The sequence below is a fragment of the Papaver somniferum genome, chromosome 6, assembly GCF_003573695.1.
Source record: "Papaver somniferum cultivar HN1 chromosome 6, ASM357369v1, whole genome shotgun sequence".
NCBI classification, from domain to species: Eukaryota; Viridiplantae; Streptophyta; class Magnoliopsida; order Ranunculales; family Papaveraceae; genus Papaver; species Papaver somniferum.
The window spans coordinates 153,674,771-153,688,731 of record NC_039363.1 but is presented as its reverse complement, the minus strand read 5'-3'; the positions used below and the strand labels follow the sequence as shown (position 1 = coordinate 153,688,731).

Genomic DNA, 13,961 nt, shown 5'->3' with positions numbered 1-13,961 from the left:
GTCTCGCAAAGGCTACCATCAAAGGTTACAAATGGTGCCTAAGAAGTAGGTTGCGCGTACCAACCTATCTTTTATCGATTTGGGGATATGCAATATTACACGCATTTTACTTAATTCGTTTTTAGAACCCAATATTAGCCAACCTTTTTTGCGTACCAGTTGGTAACTGGATTTAAGCCTGACACTCGTGTTCTTACGCATTTTTGGTTGCACTATATATGTGCCATTACGACTCCACATCGTACTATGATGGGTCTTCAAAACTGTTAAGTAGTTATGTTGGAAATGAGTTCCCAATAATTATCCGCATTTTAAAACCTTTGGCAGGAGATCTCTTACCGCTAGATTTGCGGGTTATCACTTTAATGAGACAGTCTTCCCGTCGTTAGAGGGAGATAAGAAAAACTATTTTCTAAGGGAACGACAGGAATTGTCGTGATGTGATCCCACTGTGTATCATATTGATTCTAGTACTCCACAAATATAAATGTGAAGTGACAAAGAATAATCGATTTTTCATAATGTACATTGATGTCGTTAACGTGATGAGATCACACATACCAGCTGCAAACCTACCTGCAAGGTTACGAATAAACAGTATGGGGTACACCATAGACTAAGATGTTGCAACTACACTTGGTGGAAGTGTAGTTGAGGCTGTGGCTCCATAAAGGAAGATGGGGAGACCACCAAGTTCGATCAATGCTCACCTAAAAAGGAAGTAGATGAGTAAGGCATGACCTAATTTGTATTATTAATAAAATTATCTCATATGATTGTCTCTGACTATGTCCATGAATCAATAATGGAGGACACTACGAAGTTTAATGATTCTAGAGAACAATGAAATCCTGACGGATTATGAGAATGCACATGAGTCAATGGAAGGATCATGCGTGCACAGTGATGATATAATCCATAAATATTTTCTCTAGAAGTATAGCACAATGATATCAAACCATGCTTTATTTTGATTAATTTCAAATAAATAGAATATTTGGGCTACACAATCCAGATAGCACTTAGTTCTTTGGCAAATATACAGGTATTCTTTTTCCATTCGATCGAGAATAGTTTTTCCTAAAGGGTTTTGTTACTCGACAATGTTTTTAGCGAGACAACACTAAAATATCAAGTATGTTGAATGTTGAAGACATAAAGATCGTGTTGACAGTACTGAAAGTATCTGAATCAAAGAAATCAAATGCGATAGTCTGTTAAGCAACGTAACTTTCAGAATCAACAACAGGGTTTTATAAACACCAAAGTAAAGTGTGATAAACTCCTTTTGACTGCATTAAATTAACGAAAATTTTCTGACATCAGGGGGAGCATCTAATGGTGTGTTGAACTATTTTCCTCACCGGGGTTACTTTTTCCCACAGGGTTTTGTTACTCGGTAAGGTTTTCAATGAGATAACAACAAACATGGGGAATGTAATTTCCCAGCTAAGGCTATTGTATTTCCCAAGAGGATTTTCTGTCTTAGAAGTTATGAAGCAACTAGTAAACTTCAACAAATAAAAGTGATCATCTGCAACAGATCACCTTTACTTGCATCTCACACATTGTACGCTTTTCCCTTCGTCAAGGTTTTGTCACACTGGGTTTTTCCTTGTCAAGGTTTTAATGAGGCAACGTATATGCATCTAATTATGTTCTAAGTTTGATTAATATTGTACTATTTTCTTTAGCTCAGGTTTTTTCCCTATGGGTTTTCCTGACGAAGTTTTAACGAGGCAATTAACTTAGATCATCGATCTTTGAAGATCGTATTACATGTGATGAACTACATGTAAAGTAAGAGACAACATGTGAAGTACTACATGTGAAGAGTTGTACCAAGGTTTTATCCCACTGGGTTTTTCCTTGTCAAAGTTTAAATGAGGAAATTGATTTCGGCGCAAGTCATCAAGAAGAGAACGACATTTCAAAAACTACATTCGAAACACTATATGTGAAGCAATGGATATGAAGTTCTATTGGACCGCACAAGGGGGAGTGCTGTAGGGCCTACGGCCCATATATGTGCGGCCCATCTATATAGTTAGGGTTTACCTTTCCATGTATATAAAGAAAACTATAGCTATGTAATAAGGTTGATCCCTAATGAATAGAAATCCTTCTCTTCATTGCCTCTTCACTTTCCCCTACATTTCCACTGCAAAACCTTTCCCAAAATAAATATATCCTACTAATTTTAGGAATTAAAATACGGAATTATTAGATTACTATAATGCCCTCCATATATATTTCACTTTATACAAGAAACAGACACATTAACTTTTCATTTCAGTTACTCGGTTCTCTCACCTACTCAGTCTTCTCTCTCCCTTGTTTCCATCGTTCACACATTCAAGATCTGAAAACTGAAAAATAACTGAAATTCATGAAATAAATCCACTAACCGCTGCTCATAATCGACCATTAATACAGTAGCCGTTACGAATAACTTATTTCTACTCTCTCTGATGAAGAACAGAAATTGAAAAACAGGAGAAGAAACTGAAAAAAGAACAGAATCATATATCTTTCATCGACAACAGAAAGTGGGTAACACATCAAGTTTCATTTCGTTTCACTGAAGATTTCAATTTGAACAGGTAAAAACGCTTTTGATTTTGGTCTTATTTTGTTAGTTTTGATTTTTGGCTATCGTTCTTGAGATTTTTGTTAGATTTATTCAGATCTGATATTCTGTATGTGACTAAAACAAGCATGATTTGGTGATTTTGAATGTTTTGCTTCTAATCTTTGCTTCAAATTGTTGTTAGGTTGAATATGCTAGTTATGTTGATTTTGAATGTTTTGCTCAGATGCTGAAAAATGTGAGAAGTTGAAAAATGGTATTTTTCTAGGTTGAATATGCTAGTGATCTTGTATGCAAATTTGTTCAACTGGTAAATGATTGAAAAATGTGATTCTGGAGGTTTGGTTGGTTTAGATATTTTTGTTCAATTTAGGGGATCAATAGCAGTAGTTGATCCAAATAAAAATTGGATCAACAGTAGAAGTTGATCCAATTTAGTGGATAAACAATAGCAGTTGATCCAAACAAAAATAGGATAAACAATACAAGTTGATCCATTGTATGCAAATTTGTTCTACTGTTAATGGGTGAAAATGTGTTTCTGAAGGATTCTTAGATATTATTGTATCAACAGCAGTAGTTGATCCAAAATGAAAGGGATCAACAACATAAGTTGATCCAATTTAGGGGATAAACAACTGCAGTTGATCCAAATAAAAATAGGATAAACAATATAAGTTGATCCATTGTATGCAAATTTGTTCTACTGGTAATGTGTTTCTGAAGGATTCTTAGATATTTTTGTATCAACATCAGTAGTTGATCCAAATAAAAAAGGGATCAATAGTAGAAGTTGATCCAATTTAGGGTATAAACAACAATAGTTGATCCATAAAACTGAAATGTTTTCTAGTTATGTTGTTTTCTAATATGAAAATATGAATGCTAAATATAATAATTGTTGAACTCAGGTTGAGAAGACATAATGAATAGGAGATCACCAAGGATAATAAAGAAGAATCAAGATGAAAAGGGCACGCAAGAGATTAAGCAAGCTAAAGAACCAAAACGAAATGCGAAGAACAAATAGATAATTGAAGAAGAGGCAACAAGAAATAGGAAGAACAAGAATACAAATGAAGAACAACAACGAAAGGTGAAACAAAAGAAGAAAGTTGAGGAAGAACCAGAACAATCAGAATCAGAATCCGAAGAAGAAGAAGTGCAAGAAGAATCAGATAATCAAGATTCGGAAGAAGAGGAAGATAAATCTCAAAAAAAAAAACAGAAAAGGGAAAACCGAAGAAAATCGTCAAAGGTGAAAACATTTGTCCTGGTATATCTAAGTTGTTTAAAATATCAAAAACAAAATGAAAATGATTGACTTTCATGTATGCAGGCGGGTCAAGGGCGAAAGCAAACGAATTCAAAGCAAAACTGCAACAAAAAGTGAAAAACAAGAAGGTAGTTGTAGAAGAATTAGAAGAATCGGAATCAGAATCCGATGAAGAAGAGCAACAACAATCAGATGAAGAGAATGAAGGATCGGAAGATGAGGAAGTAGTAGAAGAGGGCAAACCAGAGACAGAGCTCAAAGGTAAAAAGATTGACTTGAATACTTGTGCTGGTATATGAAATATGTTGTTTAAAAATCGAAAATGAAAATGATTTGAGTTTCATGTATGCAGGCAAGTCAAGAGCCAAAGAAAAGAAATTTAAAGAAGGTCTCCAACCATTGGTTGAAATGGGGAATTTTTTTGGGGAATTTTTTATGCAAACTGTTTGAAGTAGAAGATGCAAATAACAAGAAGAAACCGATACTTGCACAAGCACTTAAGGAATCTCCATACTGGGGCTTAATCAACCCATTTTATGTAACAGACATAAGTGGCCTTATGAATGATAAATGGTTGAAGAAGATTAATCTTGCAATGCAGCTGTTGATGAGTGCATTTAATAAAGAAACCAAAAAGTTCAAATTTGGAAAATTCGAAGAGTGCTCTCTGGAAGCAAGAGATTTCTCTTTGATATTCAAGATGAGAAGACTGATAGAGAGTGAAGAATTGAAGCAACAACTGAAACCGAAGAAAGGACTTGACTACAGCGAATTCTTAAATAAAAAGTTCAGACCAGATAGACCAGCAGATTGTCCAGATCCAATATTGAAGAATGAGGTTGTAAGCAAACTGAAAAAGGCAGCAGAAGACGAGTCTGATCCGGTGCATTTTGTGAGACTTTTCTCTATATGGTTATGTACAGTTTTCTTATTCCCAAATACTGGAACGACAAGCTTCCCGAAGAAATTGTTGCCTCATATCTTACTGATGGACAAAGTGTCATGGCCAGACCACGTTGTGGAACATTTGATTTCAAACATGGAAAAAAAAGAAGGACAAACAATTAACTATCGCTGGCTGCACAACTCTCCTTGTGGTAAGAAAAAACGTTAATTTCCAAAAGTAAAATGTGTATTATTGTAGAGAGTGAAATGCATACTATTGGATAAGACTAACCTTGTTGTTTATATTTTGCAGTGTTGGTTATGTGAACATACTAATAAGTACATCGACAAAAGGGAGAATTTTGAAAATGCAACTCTGAGATTCCTACGATGGAACCAACACGCATTGTGCAAGAAGCTTGTAACTGATTTTAGTGACAAAGTCAAAAAGACGGAAATCAATATGACTTGGCAATACAACAAATCCTGGTTTTAGCAACCTTCAATATCGAATGTGCTCAACGGATATAAACGTTGCACAGTTAACAACGTTAATATCCGTTACGCACAAGATTATCCGCTGCACAAATTATCTATATTTCATTTACTAAAATAAACTATAGTGGTGCAACGTATGATCAAGCCTACAACCGTTGTACAGCCTATGGTGTTTTTGTAATATATAGTCTGTTTATGGGCTTTTAGTAGGTTTTTTTATTTATTAATTTTCTGATACATTAACTTTTATTTCATTTTATTTTATCTCATAACTCGGATTTTCCTCTCTCTCTCAGGAACAGAACTTTTTCTCTCGGTCTTCTTTCAAAGCCTCTCTTTTCATAAACAAAAACAATTACGAAATCTGCTTTGATTTCAACCGAAAATCCGAAAATCAGGACCGTTTCTTCCAAAACCTGGTATCCTAATCAAAACCCATGTATCAGAAATCTGGATCCACATTATGAGAACTTGAATTTTTTGGAAACCCTAGAGTATCTTGTTCTTGAAATCAATAAAAACCCCTCAATCTAATAGTCGATTATGCTTTTATCAACCAAAAGTTGATTGATTCTGACCTAATTTATCATCAGGTACAAACCCCAATTCTAGTTTTGTTTATTTTTGATGATGTGGTCTGATTTTGACTTAGTTTTGTGATTAGTATCTCACAGAATTAATGCTTTTTTATCTTGGTAGAATTTATTTTGGTAAATATTTTGCAATTTTGCGTATGTTATTTGTGTTTTTATATTGCTTCAAAGCATGTGTAATTTTTAATTTCATTTTTGTGAATTCTTAGGTTTAATTTAGTTTGTCTTGTTGAAGTTGTTTTAGATTTATTTTATTCAAAACCATGTATATGGAAGTTGTTTGAAAGTTTTAGGTTTTTCTGCTTTGTTGCAGTTGTTGGTGATGTTGTTGATGGAGGTTGGATTCAGGTGTTAGTGGTTGGTGATGTTTTGCTTGTCGTCGTTGGTGGTGGTCGGTTCACAGTTGTTGCCGTTATGGGTGGTTTTTGGTGTTTCCTGTGGTAGTTTTGGTGATGAAGTTTTGACCTATTCTTGTTGGTGTCTTGGTGATTGATCTATTGCAGTGTGGTTATTTAGTCTTCATTTTAAGATGATATGATTTTTTGGTGTTCTGTAGTGTGAGGTACATGTGTATGAATTCAAGAAGAGACAACCTAACAAATTCGCCTACATCGTTGAAGTTCGGTCCATCGCAATCTCAAATTAGACCACCAAGTGGCATGCTTTTGCGAATGCTTTCTCGGGCCAGTGCGAAAGGGGTAACTGATTGTGGACTTCCATATCACGCATTAAATAAAACAATTATTATTGTATTCCAGGCTATAGGTTTGTTGCTGATAAGGATATTTTGGAGCAGATTTGTTACGAATTCTCTGAAAAAACCAACAAGTATACAGTTAGCTCTTTTGTAACTAAGGCTGCTAGTAATGTCAACAGTTATATTTTCCTTCCTTTCTCTAGTCAGTGGACTTTCTTATTAAGTAGGTTAAGTGAGCTATCAACAATATACACCTTGGTTTGGAGAGGCCACTATAATTTATTGTTATCTCATCCATCTAAGTATTGGGGTTAACCTTTTTCAGAATTATACTTCCAGGTACACGTGATTTTATTGTTAAATTTTATCCTTCTAGGTGTATAGAACTTCCATTTTGATGTTGGATGAATTTCTAAGCCAATGAATGTTTTTGTTGCATTTTGGACCACCTCATAGTGTTTACTTATCTCTCTTTACATCAGGTTGCCTTACAGCACAAGCAGTGATTCCTTTTTTCTGATGCCAATAGAGGTGCTGCCAACTGATGAGGTTGTCTGTTTCAACCTGCTGTAGGTTGCACTAGATTACATTGGTAAAAGAGGATCCACTGTGGGTGTGACAAGAGAAAAGAGGATCAAGTATGTTTCATTGACAATACTACACTTGGTTATTGTTGTATCTGATTGGATTTGTATATGCTCACACATTTCCTTGGATATCTTGGCTTTCCAGGTACGCAAAAGAGATTCTCCAGGCAGCTTTCTATTTTAGGTATGTTTTAACATCCAGTCGGTCCATCAAGCATTACTTATTAAAACTAATAGTAATGTTATATTAAGAATGGGTCTGTGGGTCATGTTAAGGAATATAGTTAGCACTTTTCCTACTACCACTCATATCAAAACTTCAGGTTGTTAAAGAATTGAAAAGATGTATAGCAAAGAATTGACAGATGTTCATCGAAAATCGGACTCTGGTTCAGGGAGTTGTTTCACGTGTATTCTTCCATTATTATGCATTCAGAAATTCTCCGGAAGTTCTTCAGCTGCTCCCCTAGATATATCATTCATTGACTGTTGCTATGTTCTCCCGGTTGAAGGCCTGAGGATGATTGAGACCATTAGAGAAACAAGAGGCTGGACATTGCTGGTCCTTCACTTGGAGGCCTATTCTGAATGGTTTGTGATTTGCAAAATCCTTGGAGGATTTTAAAATTTTAGAGTTATGTGTGATATTTATCAATCATAATTGTTCTTTTGGAATGCAGATATTCAGGAAGTTGACTAGGGATGTCAGAGGCTACGTTCAGAAGGTTCTCTTTACATGGACATTGCTGGTCTTTGCTTATGTTGCCTCTGCATGGGAGAGTGTGTTGAGTAATGGGTCTACACCGGCAAGTACCACCAACCCTCCTCGAATAGTCACTCCTAGCCTATAAAAAGGGTCCAATACTTATCCTGTTGGTGGAAGTCGTCGTGTTTTGGATAATGTGGATAGGACTTATACTCATGTCATGTCATATACAAATATGGAGTTGTTCTTTTCTTTTTCAGGTAAGGACTTTCATTGCACCAGTTTGTGACTTTGATGTTCTATCATTGTAACTGGTGATGGTTTTCCACTTATCACTGTTTTTCTATCTTTGTTTACGATGTTTCAAGCATTGATGTTTAGATCAGGCTTCGGTATTGTTGGAGTGGCAATGATTGCAGTTCAATTCCTTGTGGAGTGTTGAAGGATTGCAGTTTAATTCCATGCTAACCGGTCAATATTCCTATCCTCAACCAACAATCAATATTTACTGCTGTGTAAAGTAGAGACTTAAGATTTTCGAAAATGAAACAACATCAAAAACCAGTGATTCATATTTATTTTTCAATTCCGTGCTATAGCTTCCATTTGTTTTTGACTTGATTTGGTGTATATTATTGTGCAGTTGCTCAATTCTGATAACAATTTTGTTTCTGAATTGATTTTTGCAGTTGATTAACTGCCTCAAACTATACTTATCTTGCTACATTCTATCAAGCTTGAGCAGAGTGAATTTGGCTGCAAACGACCTGCCTTAGATTCTTCCACTCATTGAAAATATCCCCTCCACGAACTGTTGATTTCCCATGATTAACTAAACACGACAAGCGATGAAAAAGGTATTTATTAACTAAACTACCCATTTAGATTCTATCACGAAAATGTCTCATGTAATATACCGACTTTGATTTTAAAATCCTTCGCGGAAAGGGTGAGTTTTTGTTTTTCTTTTCTTTATTCAGTAAGTTTGTGGATTATGTTCGTCCTCTACTGCATCTTTATTCTTTTCTGTTTGCTCTGAATGTGCAGATTAGTGTAGCGAGTCAGGAGCCAGTTATTTTCAATTGCTCAGTCGAGGAAGACTTTATCCACAATCATCAGTCGCCAACAACTTATTCTTTGTGTAGAAAATGCAGCGGTAAGCATTTCAGACTTACTCTATACCTACATGTACATGTCTTCTGATCTCAAGACATGAAAACATTTGAGTACTCAAGTATTTATTTTTGTCTAACTTGGGTAATTCAGTATCTCTAACTTGGGTGATTCAGTTCGCATATCAGTTCTCGCCTTAGCTGTAATTTCACAAGTTCATAATCAGCTAGGAATTTGTGTTGAGGAATCATAATGTTGCTTACAATGAAATTTATACTAGTTGATGTTTAGAGCTGTAATTTCACAAGTTTTAATGCTGATAATTAACCTCTTAATGTTTTATTCAATTTGATTGGCACTCTTCTACACTGTAATTCGGGAGCAGAAATCTGCCGGATTTTTGTGCCATCGGTAAATTTTTTTTACCTGAAAATTATTGTGCAACGTATATAAAAATGGCAAAACTATGCGTTGCACAAATCACCTGAAATGAGCAACCAATGTAACTGCCACCAAATAATAAAACGTTGACAGAAAATCACAATGGGACCCACAAATGTGTTATCTATAAATAATAGACGTTGCACAAATAAGAAAAATATACTGTTGCACCATCTGATGTGCAACGTTTATAAAGGTTGTACAAATCATCTGTGCAACGACAGCATGCGTTGCACACCAAACGCGCAACGCCGTTTTATGAACATTTATTTCAGTTGCACAAATTATGCGCAACGTTTATAAACGCCACAAAATGGCTGTTTTGGTGTAGCGTGGTTCCACTGTCAAGTATTTTTGTTTTACTATATTTATCTTTACTATTACAATTTTACCATTTTTTTTGTGGATCAACAATGGAAGTTGATCTAAGTGAATGGGGTCAACAACCAATGTTGATCCAGTTTTAGTGTCAGTTTTTTGTGGATCAACAATGGAAGTTGATCCATGTGAATGGGATCAACAACCAATGTTGATCTAGTTTTAGTGTCAGTTTTTTGTGGATCAACAATGGAAGTTGATCCATGTGAATGGGGTCGACAACCAATGTTGATCCAGTTTTAGTGTCTACACTATTTTGATTTCCTCCAATTATCAGTTTTTTGTGGATCAACAATGGAAGTTGATCCATGTGAATGAGATCAACAACCAATGTTGATCCAGTTTTAGTGTCTACACTATTTTAATTTGTGTTGATCATGCTTCGCAGTTTCATCAAGACTTTGTTGATTCAGTGTCTGCTGAGCTATTTAATTGACCTATTGGCACCTGCAAGAGAACTGGAAGAAGAGAGGCATAAGATAAAGGAACAGAGGAAGAAAACATCCTTCTTGATTGTGACAAGCATGAGATTCATTACATGGGGAAGGCTCAAATTAAAATGTTTATCCACATTACGATATTCTTAAAAGAGTTGTATGATAGGAACAAAGACAAACTAGAGTTGCAAGCTGGAGAACCGGAGCGACTTGCTGACATTGACAAGAGCATAAAGGAATGGCAGGAAGAGGAAAGGATTTTTCAGAAATCACTGAATAGAAATAAACCAGTGTATAACGGGAAGGAATTTGAAGGTTTGGTAGTGGAAGATTTGTTCACACAGCAACAACAAGGAGAATCATATGGAAAAGGAAATCAACATGAAATGAACTCTGCGGCGAATGATCAACCAACAGATAGGAATGAAACAAGAGTAAACATGGAAGTCGAAGATTCAGTGGTTGTGAACAATGAAGACACTCAAGAAATGAACGATTCATCGGGAACTAAAGATGGAACTCCAAGTACTTTTGGAACTCAAGATAAGTGTTGGCAGAAGGGTTTTGAAAGTGGAATGAAGTTTTCAGAAAAACCAACAAGTAGCAAATCTGTGGAGAGTTTGAAGGACGGCTTTGATGCAGGAAGAAAACTAAAGCAAGCTGATGACTTAGAGCTCAATAATGTGGTCGAAAACATTTCAGAGGCCGATTCGGTGGTCGAAAACATTGCAATATCCGCTGGAATAGTAGAAGAGAAAGATGACATACAAATGGAAGTGGTTGTGTTTGACACTCCTTCAATTACAACAATAAAACCTGATGAAATCTCTGGGTATGTGCATACAGGTACCACACCGAGTTTCGGTGCAATAATGGATGAGGTAATGCGTAAGGCAACACAAGAAAAAGAAGAGGTTGAAGAGCAAACTGAAGATGTTGACACTACATCAGGAGCCGCAATAGGGAAGGGTTGAAGCAATTGTTTAATTTGGATGCAATTGAGGAGTAAACTGAAGAGGAAACAGAATCATAGGAACAATCAGATGATATAAAAGCATCAGAAACACAACAACTTCAGGTCAGTTCTCTTGTGAAATGGGTGAAGAAGGGAGAAAGGCCGAAGAGAAAGACGTATAAACTTCAAAGTCAAACACCTCCTGCTAAGCGTAAAAGGGTACAAAGGAAAGGTGGAAAAGTAAAAAAGAAGAAGCAAGAGGAGGAGCAAATTGAAATAATTGACATCGACAGTCAAATTGATGTCACACCAGCGGAATCCAAAAAACTGATAAAGCCAAAAAAACTAAAATTGTGGAAAAAAAATGCAATGAGAGCGAAAAAGAACTCATCCAGCCATTCTTTGAGAATGCAACTGAATGGTATGTACTTCACCTCAGATCACATAGTTTTTTTTCTTGGGTTATGCTAGTTCTTTTTAATAAGATATTCATTTGTTTTTTTGTTGTTGTTGAAAATGCAGCGACAAAGCTTACAGTTTTATTTCTGCAATCATGATTTGGAAGTAATCATCAATGGGAAGCAGATACAGTGTCTACTGAATAATCAAAACATTCGCGGTGAGATTGTTGATTACTACATCAACATGCTGAAATTAAAGATGGAATCGCCGGATAAACCAGAATACATAAACCACATTATTCTCTCAACAAATGATTATGTAAGTAACAAAAAAATCTTGGTTTGTTCAAATGCGTCGTAATAATCCTGGTGATTTTTTCTGTGTACAATGGTAGTTGAAATTTATGTAGGTCTAGAGAATGATAGGCGCATGAAATTTACTGGTTACTATATGTTGTTCTCTAGTTAAATTCTAAGTTAACCAGTAAATTTGTGGTCTGATTATGAATGAATGTTACAGATATGTATAGCTTGAGGAGTTTACTAGTAAATACAGATAGGACCATGCAAATTTTCCGTTTGTTTTGTATGTCAACAACCATTGTTGATCCATATAGGTTGGATCAACAACCATTGTTGATCCATATATGTTGGATAAACAACCATTGTTGATCCATATAGGTTGGATCAACAACCATTGTTGATCCAAATATGTTGGATAAACAACCATTGTCGATCCAATTAAGTTAGTCTGATTATGAATGAATGTTATATATATGTATAGCTTGAGGAGTTTACTAGCAAATACGATATGATGTTCATTTTATGTTGTTCTCAAGTTAAGATATCACAGTTGCATTTTCCTTTTTTTTTGTTGATAATGTAGCTTTTGTTTATAATGTAGATGATCCATAATATGACAAACTAATATATTTGAAAAAATATTGATACAGCCGTTATTGGGGATCGCAATAGCCTCAAAAAATATGGCAAAGGTAGAGAGATGTGGGATTCCAGAAAAGCTGAGGAATAGTTACACAGGGAATGCTGAAGACACATACCTCATTATACCAATATGCTTGACTGATAAGGACGGTGTTGGATACCATTGGGTGGTGCTGGCATTGGTAAAAGGAAAATGGATAGTGTACAACTCTGGAAGGCGCAACCCGGCTTACAATTGGCAATATCTTGTGATGATAGTACCACTAACTAAATGGCTGAATGAAATGGGCCACAGAGATCCAGAGACATGTGTTGATATTGAGACAAGCTTTTCACACTACACTGTACCAGCACAAGACTGATGCAATTGTGCATTACAAACTTGCATGTACATGAAGAATTTGGTAAATCGTGGAAACTGTGAACACCTATCTGAAATCACAAACTTAGATGAGAAGTTGAACAAGAAGAGAGTGAAGATTGCAGCAAGAATCTTGGCAGAATTTGGTTCATGGAAGAAACCGGAACAACTTCCTGATTCAGCTACTGAACTCTATTGAAGTAACCGGAACAACTTCCTCAATGCAAATGCAAGACTCAATTGAACCAGTAGTTGAACCAGTAGCCGAACCATTAGAGTGAGCTTGATCTCATAGTATGTTCATGGTATGTAAAGAAAATCTAACTGTAGTTTTAAACATACTTATCTTAGTAAGTAAATCTTATTGATGTAGGTCTGATTATGAATGAATTATTATGAACCATCATGAATGAATTATTATGGATGTATTTGTGGCCTGATTATGAATGAATGTTACAGGTATGTATAGCTTGAGGAGTTTACTAGCAAATACAGATAGGACCATGCAAATTTTTTGTTTGTTTTGTGTGACAACAGCCATTGTTGATCCAATTAAGTTGGTCTGATTATGAATGAATGTTACAGGTATGTATAGATTGAGGAGTTTACTAACAAATATAGATAGAACCATGCAAATTTTTTGTTTGTTTTGTGTGTCAACAACCATTATTGATCCAACAGTTTGGATCAACAACCATTGTTGATCCAAATAAGTTGGAACCCAGGAACAATGTTTCCACACTATAGTGTCAACAACCATTGTTGATCCATTTGAGTTGGATCAACAATGGAAGTTGATCCACAAAAAAAGGATCAACAAATGCAGTTGATACCATTTATATAAGTATGTTTCATGTAAAATTAATAAACCTGGAACCTGCCAACTGACATATACTTGAGAAACAAAAGAATAAAATTCATAACAACAATATGTCATTAAAAAAAAACAATAAGTGCAAACCAAAAAAGCATAAAAAAAGAAAAAGAAACACCCAACTAGTAAGAAACCTAAAACAAGTTTGTTCGGAATACGAAAACACCACAAAAACTTTAGAACAACATCCTCTTCAAGGAGTTGACCATCCTGGAATGAGACTC

The 13,961-nt window shown here is 35.4% G+C and overlaps 1 long non-coding RNA gene across 15 annotated transcripts; it reads left to right on the top strand.

Annotated features, from left to right (window-relative positions):
• The first annotated feature begins 5,527 nt into the window (after positions 1-5,527).
• On the top strand, positions 5,528-13,294 carry LOC113289844. 15 transcript variants are annotated; one of them, XR_003331160.1, is made up of 12 exons: positions 5,528-5,842; positions 6,156-6,282; positions 6,399-7,177; positions 7,272-7,310; positions 7,563-7,717; positions 7,807-8,092; positions 8,201-8,303; positions 8,522-8,689; positions 8,880-8,988; positions 10,153-11,577; positions 11,679-11,876; positions 12,511-13,294. It is a non-coding gene; the product is annotated as an uncharacterized LOC113289844 (long non-coding RNA). The 15 variants fall into 15 exon arrangements; XR_003331159.1 differs by having other exon boundaries at positions 6,156-6,291; XR_003331158.1 differs by having other exon boundaries at positions 6,156-6,315.
• Positions 13,295-13,961: the final 667 nt, after the last annotated feature.